The 18,794-nt window shown below is 34.9% G+C and overlaps 1 pseudogene; it reads right to left on the bottom strand.

Moving 5' to 3' along the window:
- Window positions 1–490: 490 nt before the first annotated feature.
- On the bottom strand, window positions 491–18,149 carry LOC138334599 (solute carrier organic anion transporter family member 5A1-like; annotated as a pseudogene).
- Window positions 18,150–18,794: the final 645 nt, after the last annotated feature.

Raw genomic sequence — 18,794 nt, 5'->3', positions numbered from 1 at the left:
TGTGGTCATAACGTGTAAACATCTGCAAAGAATGATAAGATGATTGATCACCTATATGACTTTTTTTACTACATTATATATAAAACAACACCTTTTTTTATTTTTTATGTTGCTATCTAACAATCATCACTTTATGGTCCCTTTCAATGATTAGACTAACTGGTTCATACTTATTCAACCTTTAGATGAATTACTCTGTGAATGACTTGTTGTGCTAAATATGTTATGTAATCTTGTAAATAACAATGTATGTCTAAATAGAATAACCTAAGGAGCATATAAAAAAAATGTATATAAGAAACAAGAATATATGCACATATAGTGTAATAGTATGATTGCAAAGTGTGTAAATAAGAATATATAGTCATATATGCTGATAGCATGTAGGCTAAATAGAAGTACATGTGGGATGTGAAATGATTAGTGCATATATGTTAGCCATTCTCCCATGCTGATCATCTCTGTTACCAAACAATCTTATACGCGCCTTCTAATAGTTTTCTTTACATTCCTTCGCCTTCAATTCCAGCAGTTTACGCTTCTCCTTCACCAAGACTTTAGGAAACGCCATTTGAACGGAATCGATAACGTGAAGAATATTCCTCCACAGATTATAAACCCTCCCCACCATGCACCGATCCACTGAGGGTCACCCGGCATTATGTCGACATCGTAGATAAACATATCCACGTAGTACTGTAACAGTAAGGCTCCGAGGGCGTATCCTAACACAGGGCCAAGTACTCCAGAGGCGTAGATAAACGCTGAAATAAAGGTAATACATACTGATCATATAGACTGTAAACTAGATTTGTCGTCAGAGTGGACGACTAATACCCCCCGCTGCACAAATTTTGTAATAACTCCATTAATATGGGGACATTGCAGATCCTATACATATAGTTTACTCAACTCCCCTTTATGTCGGGGTACTGTTTACCAAATTTTGAAAATTATATTCTGTCAAGTAGATTAGGAGGAGTTCCCTGGACAAAGATATACCTACAGACAGACAGACAGACAGACAGACAGACAGACAGACAGCTGGACAACCTGATTCCAGTATACCCCCACCTCCCCCTAACTTCGTTGCGAGGCTTACAATTATTTAATCTTTGACTTTGGCCTTTTATTTGATATTACTGGTTGGATACGACTTCAGAGCAAACTTTAAATGTACATTTTACATATATCTTGAAGTGTTCTCATGGCCCAATTTGCTACAAAAAATTGTGTGAACAATAATTACAGCAGTACATCACTCATTCACCCCTAAAACACATTTAGGCTCTTCTAAGTTGAAGACTAGATAAGTCAATTAGGAAATTTCAAGTGTAAATGGGTTAATATATTATGAAACCTATTTTGGTTTATTCTTACAGCTACTTATTATCTTTGTTTTCTAACATATATATAGTACAACTATGTATGAAGAAATATTTTTTTCTGAAAGTGCTGAAATTATGCAAGCAAATTTGAGGAATGAAATTAATTCTTTGGAAGAATTTTTCCATTTTTTTTTCTTAGAAAAACCTACACTGGTTCTTACCTAAGTACACAGGTGCCTTGTCCTTGGACACGTGATCATCCACATACGTCGTACCGAGGGTTAGGATTGGCGTCCCTCCTGTTCCTATCAGCACCTGGGCAAAGATTAGGATGAGAACGTTCCCAATGTTCCCCGACCCTTCACTGATACACTTGTCCCCAAACGGCCCACTCTTGTCCTGGACCTTACAGATGTTTTCCTCCGTCACATTCGACATTATGCCTTGGTTCACAGTGTATTTCTCAGCCAGAATGTGCGGCAATACGATCAGTAATGCTCCAAACCCCATGAATATTATTCCGGTGCCGATCCAGCGTGGGATGTGACGCCGGCCACCTAAGTAACTGATGAAAATGACCGTCACTAGTGAACCGAACTCGTAAGAAGCTGCGATAAGGCCAGACACGGAACTGCCGATTTCGAATCTTTTTTCGATTGTTGTAATGACACTATTGAAGTAGCCTGTGGACATGGTGCCTGAGGTAGCCAGGAGTAAACTCATACATATCACAAACGCTTTTATATTGGCAAAATACTGCAGACAGGACGGTCGACACTGACCAAGCCCGCATTCCTGGCTATCCGGGTCATCTCTATGTTTGTTTTTCTTCTTCATCGTCTGTATCTTGGCATCCACATAAGCATCTTTCTCCGTCTTTCCTTTAAGGAACTGACAGTGACTATTCACAGAAAACCCGCTCATGGACGACTGTTGTCCAATGCTCTGACTTCCAGGTGTTTCGACATTCTCGCTGATCACATGGATATTGGACCAATCAGCGAGCTCCGTCAATTTAGGTCGCGCGGCAGCCATTTTGATCTCAAGTGATTTGGATGTTACAAAATATTCTCCAAATCACTGATGATATGTATTAGGACGATGGATAATAATTAGTCAAAGTTTTGTTTATATGGCCTAACCACAGAGACATGGCTACAGTGTAGATCTATAGCCTTGGTCCTTCAGCGCAGACATCATTAGCTTCCATTCAAACTACAGAGTGTAGGAGTGTCGTCACGGAAACATCATAACCTACAAAACAAGCAACACATTCATTAGATTTGGAAACCTATAACGAACAAATAAATGGTAAAATCCAATTTATTTTTACATGTATCTTTATTATCCTCATGGATTTTCTCCCATATGCAATTAATTATTTTAAACAATCCAAATAAAACAAGAAAATAAAACTTTTCAACAATGGTAATAATGTTAAGTACTGGTAAGTAATTTTGGTTACTGAAGAAAAATACTTATTCATTAGTACTAGTGCCTTGTAAATATAGAGAGGACAAGTTTTTTTCTTAATTGGAGGTCAAAGGTCAAGATATAGGTCAAAGTGACCTTATTTTAATATTAAAGTTGGTACATGTCCCATTGTCTCATCCATGTATGGGCCAATGTTGCCTAATAATAGAACCTAGACCAGTTTTATTTTTATTTTTTTAACAAATTGAGACCAAAGCTCAAATTAATTAGGTCAGAGTGACCTGGTTTTGTTCTAAGACACGTCCATTCTCTTTAGATGAACCTGAACACAAAGCATGAAATTCCAACATTGGGACAGATTAGCAGCAATAGATATTTTTTTATTTCATCCCCGGAAACTCATAATGAACTGTTCAGAGCTTTAAATTGGAAGAGTTCAAATGTGTCTACATGGGTGATTAAGACCCCAGTATCAGAGAATCGTTACAATAAAGCCCCTGTATGTGCCTCGTGAGATGTCAGCAGTACTAGGTACATGTATATAATCTCTCTGTACCTATATGTAATGGCAGTCGGCCAGTGCATCTTGAACACAATGCAACAAGTCTGGTTAGTCTGAGAGAATATAACATACAAACACAGGATCTTATACCTCATATTGATTACATATACAACAGACTATACTTATCATGTAAACTGCAATGACAGATTCAGAACAAAGACATCTTTATAGAAAACTTTTCTGTAGAAACATTTAGGAATTGGAAGCGTACGTTTACAAAAGGTTTCAGAAGCTACAGTTATAAAGACTGACACATTCTAGAACTAATCGGAATAAAAAACATCAATAAGTTTGCTCAAAACTACCAAGCTTCTCCTCAAAATAAATAATGATCTGTCTCGCAAATACATAGCAACTTTTCGGCAAAAGTTAACTTTCAATTCATCATCAGATCAGTGTAATTCAGACTTGATCATAATGGATATTTAATACAAGGTCATGGTCAGATTTATACAAGGTCAAGGTCACATCTGATAATCATTTTAGTTATTCATAAAATTCCATGAAACGTCTGGTATTGATATATATGCACATATTTTTTTAGCGGATGGAGCGGACAGAAAATTCTATGGTCAGACCAGGGCCTGTGTCTGGTACATCTGAACTCTGGCCTGATTCTCTAGGAATTGAATCACCTGGTCGCTGTCATGGCAAGTACAATGCACCCAATACAGAACCACATAATACAATAGCACCAATCATAATAAACATGCTTATAAAACATACATCATTGATTGGTGGACTCTTGCACTAGACATATTTTACATAAGTCACAGCAAGTATACTGCACTGACGTAAGAAATTAACTGTTAAAAGTTGCTTACCACTAGTAAATGGATAATTCCCTGTCAAACTGTAGGAAGGAGAAATTCCCCCTGCCATTTAAATAGAAAAAGGAGAAATATTCCCCCTGCCATTTAAATAGAGAAAGGAGAAATTCCACCTGCCATTTAGATAGAGAAAGGAGAAATTCCCCCTGTCATTTAAATAGAGAAAGGAGAAATTCCTTATACCACTAAACAAAAGGGAATTACCTCTACCACTATAGAGAAAAGGGATATTCCCTCAGCCAATATTTAGAGCAAAGAGAAATTCCCTGTCAAAAGAGAAAAGGGAAATTCCCTCAGCCTATATTTAGAGCCAATTAGAGAAATTCCCTCTGATACTAAGAGAAAGGAAAAAATTCCCTCAGCCAATATTTAGAGCAAAGAGAAATTCCCTCTGTCACTAGAGAAAAGGGAAATTCCCTCAGCCAATATTTAGAGCCAAGAGAAATTCCCTCTGTCACTAGAGAAAAGGGAAATTCCCTCAGCCAATATTTAGAGCAAAGAGAAATTCCCTCTGACACTAGAGAAAAGGTAAATTCCCTCTATCATTTGTTGAGATGACTTGCATCAATATGGGTATACTCTCCACAATCTGAAATTCTTTTTCTGACCATTAATACTGCAGTCTTCTTACATTAACTACTGTAATTAATTATACAATTTCCATTCCATCGCAGAGATTATAATTTCACAGATTTAAAATTGAATGATGATACCTTTGAATTTAATTATGCAAGAGTTATCTATGATATAATTCACAGAGATATACTTTCACTAATTTGTGTATACCTTGATCGCGAAATTCGCGAAAAACAAATTGCTCATGAAAGAAAGTTGGTTTAGAGTATATATCTTTGTACTTGTAGCTTGTAATGTCAGTCTAGTTTAATACATAAAGAAGCAGGCATGTAGTAGAGACAAAAATAATCAAGCCAAATTTTAGTGACTTTTTAATGTTCTAGAGACTGGTGGCCAGTCTATACATAAAGGTCAGAACTGCTTCATATACGACATCACTTTGTACTAGATCTGATCTACCCACACTCAACATACACAGAATTATAAGCTCTACAATCTTACACACATCTTGTAGGCACTACACTGCTAAGCCCCTGGCATGATAGGAAGTGCATCATCCATCATATTATGGTAATACAACTCATCAGAATTTAGCAGGGATTTATTCACTGTCCGGTAAACAAATCAATCCTTATATATATAGCTATCAGTGATTTCTCTGATTACTAAGTCGTTTGTAAATGCATAGCCTACTCGACCAGTGCTCATACAATTGTAACGTTAACTATACAATTGGCATTTGGGATTGGGTAGACTGGCCAACAGACTCTAAGACTTTCCATGCGGTGTTCTTTACTAGATTATCTTCCCCTAGTTTGAAATTATTTTGGGACTTTCTAATTATATATATATACTTGATTATTTTACCCTACTTTGAAATTAAAGGAGTTTCTCAGCAGAGTATTAGTTCATCTTTACTAGATTATCTCCCCCTAGTTTGAAATTTTAGGACATTATCAGTTCTAATACTAGATTATCTCCCCCTAGTTTGAAATCCTTTAAGGCATTTTCAGTTCTATACTAGATTATCTCCCCCTCGATAAAAATCCTTATGGACTTTCTCATTTCTAATACTAGATGTGTAGTAGAGACAAAAATATTAAGGCCAAAATTTTAGTGATATATTTTCAATATTTTAGATACTGGTGGACAACCCATGGTAAATTAAAGTGTCAGATTCTAAATCAGGGGTCACGGTGGCTGAGTGGTGAAGGTATCCGACATTCTACTTTGGGGTCATAGTGGCTGAGTGGTGAAGGTGTCCGCCATTTTAACCTCAGGGGTCACAGTGGCTGAGTGGTGAAGGTGTCTGACTGCCTACCTCAGGGGTCACAGTGGCTCAGCTGTTAAGGTGTCGGACATTCTACTTCATAGGTCACAGTGGCTGAGTGGTTAAGGTGTCTGACATTCTACCTCAGGGGTCACAGTGACTGAGTGGTTAAGGTGTCTGACATTCTACCTCAGGGGTCACAGTGGCTGAGTGGTTAAGGTGTCTGACATTCTACCTCAGGGGTCACAGTGACTGAGTGGTTAAGGTGTCTGACATTTTACGTCAGGGTCACAGTGGCCAAGTGGTGAAGGTGTCTGACATTCTAAATCTGGGGTCATAGTGGCTGAGTGGTTAAGGTGTCTGACATTCTAAACAGGGGGTCACAGTGACTGAGTGGTTAAGGTGTCTGACATTTTACGTCAGGGTCACAGTGGCCAAGTGGTGAAGGTGTCACACATTTTACCTCAGGGACAAAATGGCTGATTGTGTCTGACAGCCTACCTACTGGTCACGTTGATGAATTGGGTAAGATACTCAACATTTAAGTTCAATGTAATCTACCATTCAATTCAAACTGTATTAACTATGTCATTTATCTTGTCTTATATAACTTTACAGCTTGTCCATTTTATTACGTACAACTGTCACTTGCGCAATTCATTCATTTCCCACAAACAGTTCTGCACACAGAAACACAATTATAAATCTGTCATGGTAACACAAAATAATCAATTTATACATGTTCAGTCTGCTTAAAATATTCATTGCCTTTAGATTTACTCGTAGGGGAAGTGTTGTTATTCGATAACTCTATCCTTACTCGCGTCGTCATTGAATTTCCGAGTACGAACACGTCTTGATCATTTCAAGCGTTTTGAAAATGAACTTGTAAAAACAATTTCTTTCAAGGGCACATGCTAGAAATTTAAGTTGTATATATAGCAATTGTTTAGAACTAAAACAGACATTATTTATGTTTCAACAATAGAAAGGAAGCTATGGGCATTTAATTGGAATAGGAATGGTATTTAGAAGTTGGAATGGGGACTGATGGGGGTGGGGGGGGGGGGGGGTTGAGGTTAGGTATTACACAGGAAGATTAGAGAGTATATCAAAAAAGTTTGTAAAAAAAATTTCATAAGCTGGCCTCAGGTTGTATTATGAATCTATATATAACTGTAATTTAAATAAAATTTGGTAAGTAGTTTTGATGTCTGTTATTGTATATAGATTGGCGACAGGTTAGTGTGCATCCAGCCGGACTTGAACCCCCAATCCCAGACTTATTGGTCTTTTACTAAAGGGAAATTCCCTCTAGTGCTAAGCTAAAAGGCGACCATATTACCATGTACACTTTATATACAACTAAAACCTACAACAGATTTGTCAGCTAACAACGTAGAGAATTGATTTCCCTAATGCTTGACTCACCAGTAAGTAAATGACCTCTACATAATAAGAAGAACATGTACAAAACAAACTCCCCTTGATGGCCCCAAATTTGTATCATTAAGTAGCAGTTAATTCCCCTTGAAAACCTCTACAGTTTTATTTGAAATTTATAAAAAACAATTTCCACTTGATGGTGCCCCAGGACTGTAAAATATGTAGAAGGTCACCTCCCCTTGAATAACATCTGCATCTTTATTTGACATGTACAAAACAATTTCCTGAATGACACCCCAGGTGTTACAGTATGTATTGAGTTATCTCCCCTTGAAAGACCTTCACAACTTCATAGTAAATTATACAACACATACAAAACAATTTACAGACAATTATCTTCCCTTAAATGCCATTTGCTGATTATATTTCTCAAGACATAAACAGCACAATTTCCCCTTGATTTCCCAGGACTCTAAAATATGGAGGAAGTTACCTCCCCTTGAATAACATCTTTATCTTTATTTATGTACAAAACAATTTCCTTTTGATAGTACCATGGATTTGTAAGTTATATAAGGAGTTACCTCCACTTGAATGACCTTTCCAACTTTATACAACACATATGGAACAACATATAGACAGTTATCTCCCCTTAAATGGCATCTGCTAATTTTATTTGTTAGATATTGGGACCTCATGGCCCCAGATTTGTAGGACATAGTATCTCAGTTGTAACATCTGTTGTAGGAATTTATTTCTTTCATAATTCTTGTACAACAAATTTCCCCTTGATAGCCCAAAATTTTGACTTTTACACAGAATAAAAGTCTTTTCCCCCATGAATGGCCTCTGTAGCTATACAGATAAGACATGCATACAGCACTGGTTTCACTGGCCCAGATTATTTACTACAGACTTGTGACCTCTAGTCTCATTAGGTATTATATTTCCCCACATATGCTCTAAGATGTCAGTTTCTAATTAGGCTCTGTTAAATTATAAGACCTGTTGAAATGGGCCAGATCTGTTGATGTACACAGTGCCCCACAGCTGACTGCCCAGGTTTACTGAGTGTATGTAAATACGATGTCATCATAGAAGTTTTGTTACTTTTAACCAACTAGAGTAGATCTACAAAGCAGTGCAGATACAACAAACTCTGTTTTCATGTTAATATTGAAAGTTCTTTATGTCAACTACTTTTAAATGCAAAAGAATCTTTGATGGTAATTAAATTCTTTATTAAATGCTACAAAATAATTCTTTAATTTGATACAGATATATGTATTTGATACAGAAATATATTAATAAAAAAATTCTTTCCACTTGTTTTATTCTTGCTAAAAAACAGATTCATGCAGAGTTACTTACTGTGAAGTAAAAATGAAATGAAATTCATGTAATTTATCGAAACATGTAAATTTAATTCCAGTAGATATGAAATAAGAGGAGATAACAAAACTTTTTTTGAATTTCGAAATCAAACCCTTCCAAAAGCGATATGTGCTGTTTTACAGTAATTGTAATTGATTAAAGGATTCTAAACTCAATTTGACAAAGTTAAGATGATTACCATATATTACCTAATAAAACATAAGCGCCCAGGGTGTTTAAAAATTGAAAATAAATGAACAGCTGCTTAATAAGACGAAATAATTGCAAAGAAAAGTGCAAACCTATACAGTTTTGATAGTTTTGGTCTCTATTTATGTTCGGACAATTGAAATGGAGGCCTCAAAAGGGGAGGGGTGCTTAGTTATACGGACATGGGCACTTATTGGGTCGAACTCCTTATACTGAACTGGTCATCCTTTTTACCTGTTTTTGCTGAATTCCACCTGCACCTGTAGCTAGTCCAGTACTTAGAATGTTAGTCCAGTACAGTATGTCTGGAGGGGAACTTGACCTCTTGACCTTGCACTGCTGCTAGACACCTGTCACTCAAAGATCTCTATCTTTTTCTATTACAGTCCAGATAGGATGACCTCCAAACATCGACCTGAACCTGAAAAAGGTGAAAACAATATACTGTACCTGACAATAAAATTGAAATTCTGATTATTCATACAAAATTATCTCGCTAGAAATTTCATTGCTTTCGTTTTTTTGCGATAAAAATTATCTTAAATCCAACCCGTAGTAAAAGTTTATAATGAATACGCTTACATTGAATTCATGGTTATGATGAAGTAATTTTAATTCCTCGCCAATCTTAGGTTTTTCTGATATATCTATAATATGTGTATATAACAAACATTGCTTATAACAAAGTGATTTCATTTGTCCGCACAGGTTTGTTATAACCATGTAATACTGAAACAATATCACTGAAATTAACTTTACACAAGTTCTGTTCCCCTTCCCCCAACGATGTTTGTGGCCAAATTTGGTTATGTACAAGAGCAAAATAATTCAAATGTTATTATTCAAATTCGCTCGTCATATGATAGGTTATTGGTAGATGCATGCAAAAATATTATTTATTCTGAAGTCTTCGAAAGTTCGAAGAATAACACATAGAAATCAAACCTTGCAGGTACGTTAAAAGCACTAAATTCCAGAAGCAGGTATATAACAACAGTAATAAATTTCAAGGTCCAATCGCGGAATCAAACCAGAGGCATTTCAAGTTAGATCCACGATCAGACAATGAGTATATAAATGAGATCTTCTGCTCAGTACCCTTCACAGCTCAAAATGATTCAAATTCAAAGTTTAACATGTATGATATTTGTTGTACAGTGAAACCTGACTTAGCAACCACCTGTGTATAAAGACCACCTGTGTATAAAGACCACCTGTGTTTAAAGACCACCTGTGTATAGAGACCACCTGTGTATAAAGACCACCTGTGTTTAAAGACCACCTGTGTATAGAGACCACCTGTGTATAAAGACAGGTGTATAAAGACCACCTGTGTTTAAAGACCATCTGTGTATAAAGACCACCTCTGTATAAAGACCACCTGCTTATTAAGACCACTTACTTAGGGCCCCAATGGTTATTTATAATATAATATGACCTGTGTATAAAGACCACTTGACTGTAGGGACCATTTTTCCCTAGTTCATTGGGTGGTCTTTATAGACAGGTTTGACTGTATGTAAATAAATTAATTAACTATACTTGCAAATTGTAATGAAGTAAAGCTATGGTAGTCTGAGGTTTGTTATAATAAATGTACACTGTACCAAATGCAACAATACATGTGTAAACATAGACAATATGCCTTGACAATAGACCTATGAACCTGAGGTTCATTATGAACGTTTTTCACTGTACCAACAAAACATGTAGACAATTGCAATATGCCTTGACAATTGACATTTGATGACACACTTTGCCACATTGTCTTACTCAACAAATACTTACAAAACCTCTATAGCTACACAACGGAGATCTCGAACAGCTGACTTCAATTGTACTGGACATGATATTGATTTTAGTTTGATTAGATTGAACATCGTGACTGCTTAAGTCTGCAGTAACAAGTAAGGGTCTGAAGTCAGTGTCGGTCTGCACCAGGAAAACCTTCAGTTAGCTGTCAGGCCATGAATTATAGAGACAAATCGTGGAAGTAATTGTCTATCAATGGCTGATAAACACACGATTACACCTATAAATTGCGTAATCAAGAATTCTTAATTCATTCTCAATCAAACAGCTTTAGAAGCAGTGTTTTTTTAATCTGACTGTTGCCACGTTGGAACGATTTATATCGTTTTGTTGCACTTTAATTTATGATGTATTAATAGGGGTAAGAATTAAATCATGTATGATACCATATATATACCCGTATCGATGGAACCATATTGGGGTTTTGACACCTTTACATAGGGTTAAGAATGAAACAGTATGATACCATATGCATATATACCTGTATCGATAGAACCATATTGGCATTTTGACAACTTTATATAGGGTTAAGAAAGAAATAGTATTGAAACTATATTGGCATATCATTTTGACCCCTTTATATAAGGTTAAGAATGAAATAAGGTATGATATTATTTATATACCGGTATCAATGAAACAATATCAACAATTTGACATACAATTTTGATACTTTTGAAGAAATTCTGGTTGTCTAGCATACATTCAAACCTGTCTATAAAGACCACCTGCTGAGCAGAGGAAAATAATCGTTATAGCCAGGTGGTCTTTATACACAGGTTAAATTGTTGAGATTGCCATTTAATTTGGGACGCTAGGAAAGTGGTCTTATTAAGCAGGTGGTCTTTATACAGAGGTGGTCTTTATGTACACAGGCTGAATTGTTTTAAAATTTTCCATGTAATTTGGTACGCTAGAAAAATGGTCTTATTAGTAAGTGGTCTTTATATACAGGTTGAATTGCGTTGAGATTTGCTATTTAATTAGAAATTCTAGAAAAGTGGTGTCAATATATATAAGCATGTGGTCTTTATACAGAGGACAAAAGGTGGTCGCTTAGGCAGGTTTTGCCAAATGACGAAAAATTTTACATGAAAAGAACAGGATAATTTAATACATTAAGTTCTGAATATCCACAAATATGACTCATCATCAGCATGAAATGATGTGAATCCTCATAAATTTTATCTTAGATTTGTGTTGACAATGCTTAGAATGCCACATACAACATGTGCCTGAAATAGTAATGGCTGTTTTAATATCATCCAATTTCCCCTGCAGCAGATCTATACTAGAACCACATTGTAAAAATCTGATAAAAAGCAATGATGAATATATTAGTCCAGGTAAATGAACTTGTTACAATTAAAATACCATAACAATTTTTCCCCCTTAAGGTATAGTGTCAAGTGGCAACTGTTTTTTTTGTTTTGTTTTTTTTTTATTTTCCAAAAGGTTTTTCAATACATGTAAATGTACAGCATACAAATGTTGGCTTACACAAAATGCACAAAAATGCTGATGCTACAAGAGTCGAGTTTCACATTAATGATTTGTAAGTTGCCTGTGAAACCAAGTTCAATGCTTGAATGCATCATGTGCAATCTGTGCATAAATTATTAAGTACCCTTATGGATTTTCAGCATTGTTACAGTATAAATGAAGTATGCATGCATGAATACATCAGGAAAATGCAGCAAGAATGCAGCATGATGCTTAAAATGTTTTCCTCTAATGTAATTATTTGTATTAGAGCAGGGACCGTGGCCAGGGGGCGAGTGGTTATATATGATGTCCCTATATATTACTACAAGTCCTCACACTTTTGGGTGGCACGTTTGCCAGGGTGATCGGTGGTTTTTCTCCGGATACTTTGAATTGCCTTTCCTCGACCATCTAAACCTTGTACATCCTTATATGACCATAGCTGTCGATACGCCGTTTAACTAATCAACCCAAACTATTAGGAATATTTTTGTGTATCTACAAGCACTGCTTAATTGAATCAAACCAAGCATCATCATCAGAATCTTTCTCTGCACCTATCAATTAAATTTGGAAATAACAACATAAGCCTTCTAAAACCGTAGACACAAGTACCTGGTTAATTCAATAAATTAATTCTACATCAAAGGTGCCAGATAGCTTTAATTTGCAGCCTAATAGTCTTGCCCTGTTTATAGTTTTGGATAATGGTGTAGTATGGTATTTTCACTTTACCATGAGCTCGAATGGTTCAATTCACCATTATGGTATTTTGACCTCGGGGTCAATATACCACTATTCAAAATACCATGCTACACTGGCTCATGATCAGAGGTTTTGATGTCCATTTATCATAATCGGGTATACATATGATAATTTAAATGGTTCCCAATTGAAAATTGGCAGCCCTTAATTTCTAATAATGACCCTAACAGTATATTTTCGAGTACACATATTACAATAAACAATAAATTAAATCAAGTTGGTTTTACACAATGGTATTTATACCTACCGAAAACTTAATCATTCAGCAAAATTAGAATTCATTAGTACAATAAATTATAAATTAAATCAGGATGGCAGTCTTACACATTTGATATGTATACCTATTGAAAACTTAATCATTCGAGCACATTTAAAGTAAAGAACATTAAATGGTAAATTAAGTCAGGATGGCAGTCTTACACATTTGGTATGTAGAGCTGTTATCGTAGAGAAAATGTGCATCGCGATATCGTCAAAATTTGACGATATCGTCACGATAATATCGCGATTGTTGCCGAGTAAAATATCAAAGGAATTTATGGAAATATAAGTCATGTTTGGGGGACCAATCATGAAAGTACAATAAAGAGTGAAATTTGTAAATTAATAAAGTGAAACATTCATCAAAACAAACATTTATTTGTTATACTTTTAATTAGATGTTTGTTTACAAGTCAATCAGATTCTGTCCGTGTCCGACAGTGCAATGTTTTTGTTTCCTTTCCAACTAACCATGAACACATGATGGGTTACGGCTGACGACGATATCGTAGATATAAGTTTTTTTATCGTCGTCTCTTCTCTACAATCGTGATCTCGTGATGCCGATATATGATAACAGCTCTATTGGTATGTATACCTATTGAAAACTTTATCATTCAGCACATTTAAAGTAAAGAACATTAAATGGTAAATTAAGTCAGGATGGCAGTCTTACACATTTGGTATGTATACCTATTGAAAACTTTATCATTCGAGCACATTTAAATTAAAGAACATTAAATGGTAAATTAAGTCAGGATGGCAGTCTTACACATTGGTATGTATACCTATTGAAAACTTTATCATTCGAGCACATTTAAAGTAAAGAACATTAAATGGTAAATTAAGTCAGGATGGCAGTCTTACACATTTGGTATGTATACCTATTGAAAACTTTATCATTCGAGCACATTTAAATTAAAGAACATTAAATAGTAAATTAAGTCAGGATGGCAGTCTTACACATTTGGTATATATATATATATATACCTATTGAAAACTTTATCATTCTAGCACATTTAAATTAAGAACATTAAATGGTAAATTAAGTCAGGATGGCAGTCTTACACATTGGTATGTATACCTATTGAAAACTTTATCATTCGAGCACATTTAAAGTAAAGAACATTAAATGGTAAATTAAGTCAGGATGGCAGTCTTACACATTTGGTATGTATACCTATTGAAAACTTTATCATTCAGCACATTTAAATTAAAGAACATTAAATGGTAAATTAAGTCAGGATGGCAGTCTTACACATTGGTATGTATACCTATTGAAAACTTTATCATTCGAGCACATTTAAAGTAAAGAACATTAAATGGTAAATTAAGTCAGGATGGCAGTCTTACACATTGGTATGTATACCTATTGAAAACTTTATCATTCGAGTACATTTAAATTAAAGAACATTAAATAGTAAATTATGTCAGGATGGCAGTCTTACACAGTGGTATGTACACCTATTGAAAACTTTATCATTCGAGCACATTTAAATTAAAGAACATTAAATAGTAAATTAAGTCAGGATGGCAGTCTTACACATTGGTATGTATACCTATTGAAAACTTTATCATTCGAGCACATTTAAATTAAAGAACATTAAATGGTAAATTAAGTCAGGATGGCAGTCTTACACATTTGGTATGTATACCTATTGAAAACTTTATCATTCGAGTACATTTAAATTAAAGAACATTAAATGGTAAATTAAGTCAGGATGGCAGTCTTACACAGTGGTATGTAAACTGTTAAATACTATCATTCAACACAATAAATTAAAGTACAATAAACTATAAATTAATTTATGGTGGCCTTATTCCTAAAGCTCATTACCTTAATTAACTTCTAACGATCATTTCAATCAATCCAACCACTGAATTCCACTGGATATAAATGTACCGTTAGTGTGTGTATTCCATAAAGACTTCCTTCTGATAAGATACCTACATGTATAATATACGCAGGTTACACCTATAATAAACTTTTACGGATACACAGAGGTCATGTGACATACATTATGGGTCATGTGACATACTTAATGGGTCATGTGACATATACATAAGTAGGTCATTAGGGTTTCCCTTTGAAGAAACAGGTCACATGTTAATACAGAGACCCCCAGGCCAAAAGTGACATTTTTATAGAAAGAACACACATTTATTGTCAGATGTCTTCTTTTTGCATTAACTTCATTTTGCATTTTCATGCCTAAAACGTTTTTCACAGTGATATAATTTTTGTGATTTATAGTTTATGATTTCTATTTACCTGGTATATAGCTGAAAAAGCTTTCATGTGATTAATTTTTAAATACTTTTGAAATGAACTTAATCCTTGAAAATTAGTTGCAATATCATAGGACGTATTTGAGTAACTTTCTAACTTTTGAGTTTATTTATATTGATTTAACTTATTTAACTTAATTGTCACGATAGAATTCTAACGTTACTGAAAATAACAAATTTTTCTAAGATAAGAATTGTCTCAATATTAAATAAATGAATACCTTTATCCCCATATGAAGTCTGAATAGGATGTGATGGGACTGGAAATGACAAGACAGGAAAGGACAGGACAGGACATCAGGAGAGACCAGAAATACCCCACGGGCCCTGTATGTGTCCCAGATCCATGGAAAAATATAATTTTAAGCACTAGTCCGATGCTCATGACTAGTAATTTTACAACCGGACTAGTGTCAAATGTAATGAACTAGTCCGATTGGACTAGTGGCTCCCACCCGATATACAGGAGTGGTGGTCAATTGCATTTTTCAACACATTTTGTGTGCTTTCTGTAGATGCGTTTATTTCTGTCCGGATGCATCATTTTGTGAGAATTTGAGTTCATGAACTGAACACCAGACTGATTTAGGTCAAAAATTGAAACTGATCATGATTGAAGTGCTGAAACAAAACTACTGCATATCTAATATATATAATTTGGACTAGTGATTAAATAGTCGGACTAGGAACATTTTGAAATCTCTTCAAATTATCCATATTTCAAAATAACCAAGGAGAAAGGCAATGGATATATTTGAACAGGAATTCTAATTCATTTCTCATTAAGGTTATTTCAGTATAACCGATTTCAAATAAAGTGGGTCCCACTGTATTTTCAACACTGCTTATATGATATAAGACTTCAATGGTATGAATATGTATACTTATATTCCACAGAATGAAGATGAAGTATACTTACTATCTACACAGATTATATGTGTTCCTGATGAGTTAAGTGTACACCAACCTCCGTACCACTGTGTAGCTATGGAGGACACCTGTTTTCCATCAGCTATAAGGAGCATATGACCTGTACACATGTAGCTGTCACAAGTAACACACAAGTTTCCATGAGCCTGCCAGGTCATTAACAGATACACTCACAAAACACAATCATCATCGCCGCATATTGTGTTACTGAGGTAAATTGTTTTTTGTGACCAACCATAAGGCCAAAGTTATAAAAAGAATTGCACTGATCACTCCCCCTCCGCCCTCAGCTCTCTGGCCATATATTAATATTTTGATAAAATTCTAGGTGTTCTTATATACAAAATATGTTTCAGTGTCTTAATTAGGAACAATAATATAGAGAGAGAGAGTCCCTGTAATTTTTTTCATTCTAAAATTTAGTTCAAAGGATGAAATATATAGGTCACAGTGACCTGGTTTCAGTATATATTTGACACTATCTCAGTTAGTTGGGCCCACATATTCTTTGGTGTAGAAGTCCCAATGCTTTATAGAATTAATCGAAAAGGACTAAGAGATATGATTTTTGAGATTTAAGCATTCTCCTCACAACACAATAACATTGCTGTTTTATAGATGATGATAGCACAAAATCATTTTGATAAGATTTTGCATTATTCAACAATGAGATATTTATATTGCATATATTCTACATTTTTTATCTTTTTTGTTTGTTCAAATGTACATGTCAACAGAATATTTGACTGATTATATATTTTTTTTCTTTTTTTTTTCTTTCTTTTTAGTTATCACCAGCATCATATATTCCATAGCTAGGACATTTTTTTATCATATACATAAAGATATTTCATTAATGATAGGTTATGATTATATCAACATTACAATTTAAATAACACCATCGTCATATGTATTCTTTATATCACATATACAATTCTGCTAATATAGTTCAGAACATAATATTATGAATCAAGCTTTTACACACCTGTATATATATATATATGGTCATGAAAATTAGTCATCTTTCTAAGTTGTTATTCATTTTATTAATTGATTCTAATTAACTCATTAACCCCTGGAAATTCATAATGAACTGTTCCAGCTTTTGAAGCAGAAGATCTCATATGTATCTATTGGGTTGAATGATCTAGAAAAGACATTAGTGTTACACTTACCTTTCAGAGATTCGAATTCAAGTCCTATTTTTTGTCTTGTACAAAAATGCATATATATATATCCACAATTTAAGACACAAGCATATATATCACTGATTGTAGAGTACAGACTAATTATCACTTTTTAACACAATCATTATGAATCTTCCTTTTGCAGTTTCAGACTACTCTCTCTAGATCCGATATATTGTGGTCAGTACGGATTTACTATATAGTCCAGCAAAATTATGAACAGGTGGCCCTGTTGACCATATAATTATTAATAATTACAATATTGAGGACTCATAAAATGTTAAAGCCTTGCTGATAATCCTAGTGACTAGGAATACCTGCAGGATACTGCACTTAACACTATAAACTCTGTCTGTTAAAAGGATGTTAATCTTCAAATTACTGCCTCCGAGGCTTCACGACCTGTCTTATATACCCCGGAGCTGCAGTCCATTCTTACTTACACCTGTATATCTGTCAGGCCGACCAGGTGATAATGTACAGGTGTGTCATTGTTACCTACCAGGAAGTGATCAGGAACCTGTTTTCAACTGTACCTATACCTGTGATTTCAACATTTATTTACCGATGTATAACTTTACAAAACTGGCGAGTAAAACTTACGATTTTCACATGTAAATCACGACGAAATAATGCAAAAACATTGTCAGATTTTGGTTTTCGTCCACAGATAAGCCGCATTGGTGTAAAAGCCGCACTCCCGATTTTCAGGGAAAAAGTAGCGGCTTATACTCCGGAAAATACGGTATGAGAGACAAAGGAAATGGCTGCCATATAAGAAGTGTGAAAAATAAGGATCCGATTATATTATAGAAGTATAAAGCATGGCTACTGAAATCTGTCTTGAACATCTAATTATAATTATAGTCCATGATCTGGAGGTCCTGGTTTCAACACTGATGTATTGGAAGCAGCATTTTCTCGACCCTTTCCTATATATATATATATATCATGATGATGTACTGGCTCGCTGCGGTCTGATTATAACCATTTAACAATAGGTCATCCTGACCCTTTGGGTCACATGGCCTAAAAAGCAATGCTACTACCGCGATATATTTTGGCCCTCGAATGGCCCATGTTGTGATCATGAAGGTC

Source organism: Argopecten irradians, chromosome 11 (genome assembly GCF_041381155.1).
Source record: "Argopecten irradians isolate NY chromosome 11, Ai_NY, whole genome shotgun sequence".
NCBI lineage: Eukaryota > Metazoa > Mollusca > Bivalvia > Pectinida > Pectinidae > Argopecten > Argopecten irradians.
This window is presented reverse-complemented; position numbering and strand designations above follow the sequence as displayed.